Source organism: Orcinus orca, chromosome 7 (genome assembly GCF_937001465.1).
Source record: "Orcinus orca chromosome 7, mOrcOrc1.1, whole genome shotgun sequence".
Lineage (NCBI taxonomy): Eukaryota > Metazoa > Chordata > Mammalia > Artiodactyla > Delphinidae > Orcinus > Orcinus orca.
The window spans coordinates 67,932,956-67,943,171 of NC_064565.1; the positions used below are offsets into that span (position 1 = coordinate 67,932,956).

General features: G+C 41.6%; 1 pseudogene; it reads right to left on the reverse strand.

Annotated features, from left to right (window-relative positions):
* Positions 1-6,989: 6,989 nt before the first annotated feature.
* On the reverse strand, positions 6,990-8,883 carry LOC101289145 (heat shock cognate 71 kDa protein-like; annotated as a pseudogene).
* Positions 8,884-10,216: the final 1,333 nt, after the last annotated feature.

Here is a 10,216-nt window from a genome sequence, read left to right on the forward strand (position 1 = left end):
AGTTTGGTTTAAGGGCAATGTACAACTGGACAGAGAAAGCTTAACTGTTTCCCAGGCAGTCAGAATTTTCAATAAGTCCCACATAAGCAGTGAAGTATAATATAAATATTTAGGTATCAAGAAGGATGAAACCTCAGTTAGTGGAAATGAAGTATATAAACCGGTTATGATTAGAGTTGTTCATCTGACCTTTCTGGAGTATGGTCCATTCTCCTGTATGCTGCATGACTTTAATTATAGGATGCCAGGCTCCTATATATACACACCCAACTTTTTGTGCAGAGTGATATATAACACCTAGCACGCTGGTGGCCTTCATTAAATATTAAATAATAATAATGCATATGCCACCTCACTTAAAAAGTAAATACTGCCTTATTTTAAAAGGTGGTTGCAATGGTAAATGGGAGTGTTTTCTTGATTTCACTTTCAGATTTTTCATCCTTAGTGTATAGGAATGCCAGAAATTTCTGTACATTAATTTTGTATCCTGCTACTTTACCAAATTCATTGATTAGCTCTAGTAGTTTTCTGGTAGCATCTTTAGGATTCTCTATGTATAGTGTCATGTCATCTGCAAACAGTGACAGCTTTACTTCTTCTTTTCTGATTTGGATTCCTTTTATTTCCTTTTCTTCTCTGATTGCTGTGGCTAAAACTTCCAAAACTATGTTGAATAAGAGTGGTGAGAGTGGGCAACCTTGTCTTGTTCCTGATCTTAGTGGAAATGCTTTCAGTTTTTCACCATTGAGCACGACGTTGGCTGTGGGTTTGTCACATATAGCCTTTATTATGTTGAGGAAAGTTCCCTCTATGCCTCCTTTCTGCAGGGTTTTTATCATAAATGGGTGTTGAATTTTGTTGAAAGCTTTCTCTGCATCTATTGAGATGATCATATGGTTTTTCTCCTTCAATTTGTTAATATGGTGTCTACCTAAGGAGACAAAAGACCTGTATGCAGAAAATTGTAAGACACTGATGAAAGAAATTAAAGATGATACAAATAGATGGAGAGATATACCATGTTCTTGGATTGGAAGAATCAACATTCTGAAAATAACTCTACTACCCAAAGCAATCTACAGATTCAATGCAATCCCTATCAAACTACCACTGGCATTTTTCACAGAACTAGAACAAAAAATTTCACAATTTGTATGGAAACACAAAAGACCCTGAATAGCCAAAGCAATCTTGAGAACGAAAAACGGAGCTGGAGGAATCAGGCTCCCTGACTTTAGACTATACTACAAAGCTTCAGTTATCAAGACAGTATGATACTGGCACAAAAACAGAAAGATAGATAAATGAAACAGGATAGAAAGCCCAGAGATAAACCCATGCATATATGGTCACCTTATCTTTGATAAAGGAGGCAGGAATGTACAGTGGAGAAAGGCCAGCCTCTTCAATAAGTGGTGCTGGGAAAACTGGACAGGTACATGTAAAAGTGTGAGATTAGATCACTCCCTAACAACATACACAAAAATAAGCTCAAAATGGATTAAAGACCTAAATGTAAGGCCAGACACTCTCAAACTCTTAGAGGAAAACGTAGGCAGAACACTCTATGACATAAATCACAGCAAGATCCTTTTTGACCCACCTCGTAGAGAAATGGAAATAAAAGCAAAAATAAACAAATGGGATCTAATGAAACTTCAAAGCTTTTGCACAGCAAAGGAAACCATAAACAAGACCAAAAGACAACCCTCAGAATGGGAGAAAATATTTGCAAATGAAGCAACTGACAAAGGATTAATCTCCAAAATTTATAAGCTAATTTATGAGCTCATGCAGCTCAATAACAAAAAAACAAACAACCCAATGCAAAAATGGGCAGAAGACCTAAATAGACATTTCTCCAAAGAAGATATACAGTCTGCCAACAAACACATGAAGGAATGCTCAACATCATTAAATCATTAGAGAAATGCAAATCAAAACTACAATGAGATATCATCTCACACCAGTCAGAATGGCCATCATCAAAAAATCTATAAACAATAAATGCTGGATAGGGTGTGGAGAAAAGGGAACACTCTTGCACTGCTGGTGGGAATGTGAATTGGTACAGCCACTATGGAGAACAGTATGAAGGTTCCTTAAAAAACTACAAATAGAACTACCATACGACCCAGCAATCCCACTACTGGGCATATACCCTGAGAAAACCATAATTCAAAAAGAGTCATGTACCAAAATGTTCATTGCAGCTCTATTTACAATAGCCAGGACATGGAAACAACCTAAGTGTCCATCATCGGATGAATGGATAAAGAAGATGTGGCACATATATACAATGGAATATTACTCAGCCATGAAAAGAAATGAAATTGAGCTATTTGTAATGAGATGGATGGACCTAGAGTCTGTCATACAGAGTGAAGTAAGTCAGAAAGAGAAAGACAAATACCGTATGCTAACACATATATATGGAATTTAAGAAAAAAAAATGTCATGAAGAACCTAGGGGTAAGACAGGAATAAAGACACAGACCTACTAGAGAATGGACTTTAGGATATGGGGAAGGGGAAGGGTAAGCTGTGACAAAGTGAGAGAGTGGCATGGACATACATACACTACCAAACGTAAAATAGGTAGCTAGTGGGAAACAGCCGCATAGCACAGGGAGATCAGCTCAGTGCTTTGTGACCACCTAGAGGGGTGGGATAGGGAGGGTGGGAGGGAGGGAGACGCAAGAGGGAAGAGATATGGGAACATATGTATATGTATAACTGATTCACTTTGTTATAAAGCAGAAACTAACACACCATTGTAAAGCAATTATACTCCAATAAAGATGTAAAAAAGATAAAAATAAATAAAACGTCATAAGTTTTCAGCTGTGTAAGGGACTATACCCTGAATTTTTAGTGCTACTTTTAAATGATTATGGTGCTAGTTTTATAAATGAGCTAAATTGCCCAGGTTTTCAGTGTCCCATCAGAGCAGTGGTGGAAAAGCAACGTTGCCTATTCAGCATCAGTGTCACAAGGGGAATTTATGCAGGTGAGGCTCTTGGGATAGAGTCTTCTACAGGTGATGATATGATGGCTCATTCTTATTTTTCTCCTGAGGTTGATGACGTCAGAAGACGTATAGATTGATTTGATCACCTTCCTTTTCTCCCTCTGTGGTGTCCAGCATGAAAAAATTAAAACTAAAAAAGTGACCTCACTCTATAGAAAGAGATGATCCAGCTATATTTCAATTGGCTCTACAGCAGCCTTCAGTAGTCAGAGGCCACTCAGGCACACATCTCATCACAGATGTCTCAAGCTTTTTATTTTTCCTTTATTGTTAAGGACACATTCATACAGGTGATACCCCCTTGTATGCAATTCTTGGTGTCTTACCTTTAACCTCACACTTTCTCTTCCTCTTAAGAAAGTAGATATCATAACCCCAGTGGGGTGTTGACTCAGCATCACCACTACTCCCTTCCGACCCTGGGGACTTGTTTCCCAGATCCCCTTTCCTGTCTGGTTTCAGGCTAGCTTGCTGAAGAAATGTACTTGTGGAAGGTTTGGGAGGCAAAGGGAGAAAGGAAAGAGAAAACCATTATCCTGGGAAGCCACCAGATGAAGCAGCATCAGAGACTTTCCCACCAGCTCCCGCTTTGCAGGCCAGGTGGCCAGACACGACATATTCTTGGACTGACCACAAGCCCAACTTTCCCAGCCATTCCAGGGCTTTGAAATCACTAGTGATTGTTTCTTTGTTCCAGTGCCTACAACTGTCCAGTTCGTGCCACATTTGTATAAACCTTAATTTCTATATTGAATCCTTTATTCCTAGAATAATTGCAGGGGCTCTGTTTTTCTGACTAAACTCTGACCAAACCCAGAGAGAGCCATATTATAGGTATAACCTTGTATCTCCTCTGATTTAAGAAGAAAACTAAATTATTCAATTAAGTTTTAGCACTTTATTATTAGTAACAATACATGTGGTACATTCCATGAAAGAATATGGAAAACCTATGTGTTTTGACATTACAGTTAAAAATTATTCCTCTATTATTATTGTTATTATCACTCCTCTGTCATATATTAGCTATTGTAGTCCCCTCTTATTTGTGGTTTCTCTTTCTGCAGTTTCAGTTACCAGGTTTGGTCAACCAAGGTCTGAAAATATTGAATGGAAAGTACCAGAAATAAATGATTCATAAGTTTTAAATTGTGTGCTGTTCTTAGTAGTGTGATGATATCTCGCACTGTCCTTATCCATCCCACCCAGACAAGAATCACCCCTTTATCCAGTATATCCTGCCTGTTGGTCACTTAGTAGCCATCTTGGTTATCGGATGGACTGTCACACAAATCCTCCTCAGGGGATACACTGCATACTCCTTAGTTCTCCACTTATTTTTGGTATCCAAGTACTTGTGTTCAAGTCATCATTATTTTACAAAATAATGGCCTCAAGATTAGTGATGCTGGCAATTCAAATAAGCTGAGGAGAAGCCATAGTAAAGTGCTTCCTCTAAGTGAAAAGGTGAAAGTTCTAACCTTAATAAGGAAAGAAAAAAAAAATTGTTTGCGGAGGTTGCTAAGATCTACTGTAAGAATGAATTTTCTTGGGACTTCCCTGGTGGTCCAGTGGTAAAGAATCTGCTTTAATATGCAGGGGACGCAGATTCAATCCCTGGTCAGGGAACTAAGATCCCACATGCCGTGGAGCAACTAAGCCTGCGTGCCACAACTACTGAGCTCGTGTGCCTCAACTAGAGCCCGTGTGCCATAAACTACAGAGCCCACGCGCCCTGGATCCTGCATGCCACAACTAGAGAAGAGAAAACCTGCACGCCAGAACTAGAGAGAAGCCTGAGCGTCTCAATGAAAGATCCCGCATGCCTCAACAAACGTCCCACATGCCACAACTAAGACCTGACATGGCCAAAAATAAATAAATAAAATTAAAATAAAAAAGAATCTTCTATCCATGAAATTGTGAAGAAGGGAAGAGAAATTCATGCTAGTTTTGCTGTCACACCTCAAAATGCAAAAGTTATAGCCACAATATGTGATGAGTACTTAGTTAAGATGGAAATAGCCTTAACTTTGTACACTCAAATATTTTGAGAGAGAGACCACATTCACACAACTTTTATTACAGTATATTATATTTTTTCTATTTTATTATTAGTTATTATTGTTAATCTCTTACTGTGCCTAATTTATAAATAAACTTGATCATAGGTATGTATAGGAAAATACACAGTAAAATATGGTTGGGTGCTATCCGCTGTTTCAGGCATCCACTGGGGGTCTTGGAATGTATCCCCTGCAGGTAAGTGGGACCACTATACTGTACTGTACTTAAATTCTATCTAGTAAAGCAGTAGTGTGAGAGGATGCCTATTGTTCACTTAAGCGATACTATGTGTATATGCACGCTCGCATGCTGGCGCACACACAGACACACATTATGCTCATTATACAAATCCCTACTCAGGGGCCAGCCACACTGCTCACTTCTTAATTCTCTGTTTATTTTTGGTAACCTGAAAGCTGACACAGTGACCTGCCCTCTCTCTTGTCTGGCCAGTTACAAATAAGCAATACCCTTGCCCTCCCATCATCACTTGGTATTAATTCTTCCTCTTGTCTGTTAGGAGCCTGCTGAGTGAAAAGTGATTGTTGATATTCTACCAAGCGGTGGAACAAATATGGGCTTTGAGTGGAAAAACCTGTATTTGAATCCATTCCTTTCTGGTTACTAAACACAGAGTAATGCAAAGCCCCAGCGATGTGTCTACCACGTCACAGGTATTCAACACATGTTAGTTTACTAGACAAGAGTTGGCCCCTCTATGCTTTGGTTTCCTCAGTGGTAAAAGGAAGCACTAGTGATCTTAACCCACAGGGGTTGTGAGACTAAATGAGGTTATGCTTAGCACAGGGCACAGCGTAATGAGAAGCTAGTCAGTGCTGTCTGCTTCTGTTGTTCTTGTTAATACCTCACCAGAGATATAGTATATGAAATTCTCAAATGCAACTCTCTTTTTAAAACCAATCCCAAGGTAGATCTGCCTTTCTTAAAATTACATTGTGTATCTAGAAAACACTCCTTTGCTCCTAGAGTCACCCTTGCCACTCTGCAGAGGCCTCAGTGTTCAAACTTGCTGACTTGTTATTCCAGCTCTGTTAAGGCTTTTTTATTTTTTTATTCACCACATGTCGGTGATGGTGAGTTTTATGTGTCCACTTGGCTAGTTTTTCAATCAGACACTAATCTAGTTGTTTCCTGAAGGTATTTCTGTAGAGGTGATTCATATCTTTAAATAGTTGACTTTAGGTAAAGGAGGTTATCCTGATCCTTTAATAACAAATAACTAGGGCTTCTTTGGTGGCGCAGTGGTTGGGAATCCGCCTGCCAGTGCAGGGGACACGGGTTCGAGCCCTGATCCGGGAGGATCCCACGTGCCGTGGAGTAGCTGGGCCCGTGCTCCACAACTGCTGAGCCTGCGCTCTGGAGCCCGCAAGCCACAGCTGCTGGGCCCGCGTGCCACAACTACTGAAGCCTGGGCACCTGGAGCCCATGCTCCGCAACGAGGGAGGCCGCTGCAGTGAGAGGTCCGCGCACCGCAGCGAGGAGTGGCCCCTGCTCTCCACAACTAGAGAGAGCTCACATGCAGCGACAAAGGCCCAATGCAGCCAAAAATAAAAAATAAAAAAAATAAAAAAACAAATAACTAATAGAGTTTGTTATTATTTAACAGGTAGCATGTTTACATAACTAATATTTATGAATTGCCCCCTTTTTTATGGTGCCAATTTTAAATACAGTTTTATTTAAGACATTGTATTTTCCACTTATAATACAGTGCTTGTAAAGTGCAATGTTATTTCCTTTCCCTGTGCGCACATTCCATGTTCAAGTATCAAGAATGCCCAGTTTGCTATAGCAGCTCAACTTTAAAACTGCCATGGAATTTGCTACAAATTTGGGTCCTTCAGTGTTTTGTGGAACAATGCTAAACCTATGCTAGGCTGACTTAATCAACCTCTTCAATGGTGGGCCCAGAGGAGGCGCCACCAGATGGAGGAGCTCCACCACCAGGGAAGCCCCCAGGCATTCCTCCTAGCATGCCTCCTGCACTCTGGTACAGCTTGGTAATGATGGGGTTGCAGACTTTTTCCAGCTCCTTCTGCTGATGTTCAGATTCTTCCTTCTCTGCAGTCCGGTTCTTATCCTTGAAGTTTCTCATCCTCAACAGTAGCTTTCACGTTGAAAGCATAGGATTCAAGAGAATTCTTCGAAGACACCTTACCCCGCTGCTTCTCATCTTCAGTTTTGTACTTCTCTGCTTCCTGAACCATGCGTTCAATGTCTCCCTCAAGGGCTCAAATGGCCCTTGTCGTTAGTGATGGTAATCTTGTTCTCTTTTCCTGTGCTCTTACCCACAGGAGAGACATTGAGGATGCCATTGGCATCATTATCAAAAGTGACTTCAATCTGAGGAACACCATGGGGGGAAGGAGGTTTGCCTGTGAGTTCAAACTTGCCAAGCAAGTTGTTATCCTTGGTCATGGCGCGCTCACCTTCATAAACCTGAATGAGTACACTGAGCTGGTTGTCAGAGTAGGTTGTGAAGGTCTGCATCTGCGTCTGCTTGGTGGGAATGGTGGTGTTGTGCTTGATGAGGACAGTCATGACTCCACCAGCAGTTTCAATTCCAAGGGAAAGAGGAGTGACATCCAACAGCAGCAAGTCTTGAACATTTTCAGATTTGTCTCCAGATAGAATGGCTGCCTGGACAGCTGCACCATAAGCAACAGCCTCATCAGGGTTGATGCTCTTATTCAGTTCTTTCCCATTGAAGAAGTCCTGTAGAAGTTTCAGAATCTTGGGGATGTGGGTTGAACCACCCACCAGGACAATATCATGGATCTGAGACTTGTCTAGCTTGGCATCCTGAAGGGCTTTCTCGACAGGGTCCAGTGTGTCACGGAACAGTTCAGCATTCAGTTCTTCAAATCGGGCATGGGTAATTGAGGTATAGAAGTCAATTCCTTCATAGAGGTAATCAATCTCAGTACTGACCTGGGTGCTGGAAGAGAGAGTGCACCTAGCATGCTCACAAGCAGTATGAAGGCGACGGACAGCCCTCTTGTTCTCACTGATGTCCTGCTTGTGCTTGTGCTTGAACTCTGCAATGAAATGGTTGACCATTTCGTTGTCAAAGTCTTCCCCACCTAAGTGGGTATCTGTAGATTGGACCTCAAAGATTCCATCCTCAATAGTGAGAATTGACACATCAAAAGTGTCACCACATAAACCAAAGATCAGCACGTTTCTTTCTGCTCCGACCTTTTTGTCTAAGCCATAGGCAGTAGCAGCAGCAGTTGGCTCATTGATGATTCTAAGTACATTGAGCCCAGCAATAGTTCCAGCACCTTTGGTAGCCTGACGTTGAGAATCATTAAAGTAAGCGGGTACTGTGACAACAGCATTGGTAACGGTCTTCCCAAGATAGGCTTCTGCTATTTCCTTCATCTTTGTCAAAACCATGGATGACACCTCCTCTGGATAGAAACTTTTTGTCTCTCCCTTGTATTCTACTCGAACCTTAGGCCTGCTTGCATCATTCACCACCATGAAGGGCCAATGCTTCATATCAGACTGGACAACAGCATCGTCAGGTCTTCGTCCAGTGAGGGTTTGACATCAAAAACCGTGTTGGTGAGATTCATTGCCACTTGGTTCTTTGCAGCATCACCGATCAATCGTTCGGTATCAGTAAAGGCGACATAGCTTGGGGTAGTTCGGTTCCCCTGATCATTGGCAATTATTTCCACCTTCCCATGCTGGAAGACACCCACACAAGAATAGGTGGTGCCAAGATTAATGCCAACTGCAGGTCCCTTAGGCATGGTTGCTGGGGCATAGACCCAGGTCTGCTGCAGGAGAAAATGGCAATCTGGAAAGCTGCTGCCACATTCAATGAGCCTGCCCCATATTAATAAGCATGACTGAGTGCCTACGTAATACGTCCTGAGGAGTACTAATTCTCTGATCTTAGAATCTTCATTAATTAACCTAATAATATTATGACTACAGAGAGCAAGGATCTACAACTTGTGTGTGTGTGTGTGTGTAGTTCGTTCTGTTTGGTCATTTGCCCTCACATGCCTTCCTCCAGCATCTTTCTTCCTACATCTCAGGTCTCTTTACATTCTATCCTTGGTCACATTTCCTTCTCTGTATTTCTTGGCATTCAAATTTCCTTCATTCCTTCCTACTTTTTTTTTTTCTTTTCTGTCATTCCTTATTCTTCCTTGAGACAGTTTCACAAGCATCTTCACCATCTCTTCTCTAAGCAGATGATCAACCCCAGAGGGAAGATCCTATCACAAGCCATCATTTTCCCTGGGCTCTGGGCTACAGTTTGTCAGTTTGTACGCCTGCATTTGTTGGTTCAGCATGGTACTTTGTGTGGCAAGCATTGTTGTCTTTTAATTCTGCCTAGCGCTGGAACTCATTTCCTGTTTCAGGAGAATCCCCAGCTCCCTGTTCATAGAGGTGGTGAGCATATGAACTCAGCTCACCCACTGTCCACAACTTCAGGGCATTTAGACTCCTGAAGGCACTCAGACACTGAGAGAGTTTGGTTCTCCCTCTGTGATGGAGAGCAGGTAGAGGGCAGTGAAGCAGCTATTGTAGGATTTACAGTTGGTGGCCCAAGCAGATCATGGCTGTAGTCTGAATCTGCTGTGTTCTCTTTTCAGAGTTTGGTTCTTCACACTTTTGATGAGTTCTGTGAGCTATGCAAGAGCTTTCCAATGTGTTCCTTTTCTGCTCAATTTAGCCAGTATTGTTTCTGTTGTTTGTAATCAGGAACTGTGACTGCCTAGAACACTTTAAATGGGTTATGTAGTTTTAACTGTGGTGTCTCTGCTAAGTGATGTGGGAGGATAAGGATGGATGGGCAGGGACTATGTCTGCAGTTTGAAAAGGCCTCTTTACCCCTGGATATCCTGATCCAGAGACCGGTACCACTTGGCTTGCTTAATAAATGGTAGTAACTTGATAACTGATTGAATTTCTAGAAACTTTGCCAGTGGTTTGCTGAGAGGATGATGGGCAAACATTCCTAGGACCACTCTGCCATGGGTTCCCTGATATATTATTATCAAGTTACTCTTTATGCCTATGAAGTGAGAATAAGTCAGTTCCCAACCTAGCTGAGAAACGTGTCAAATTACA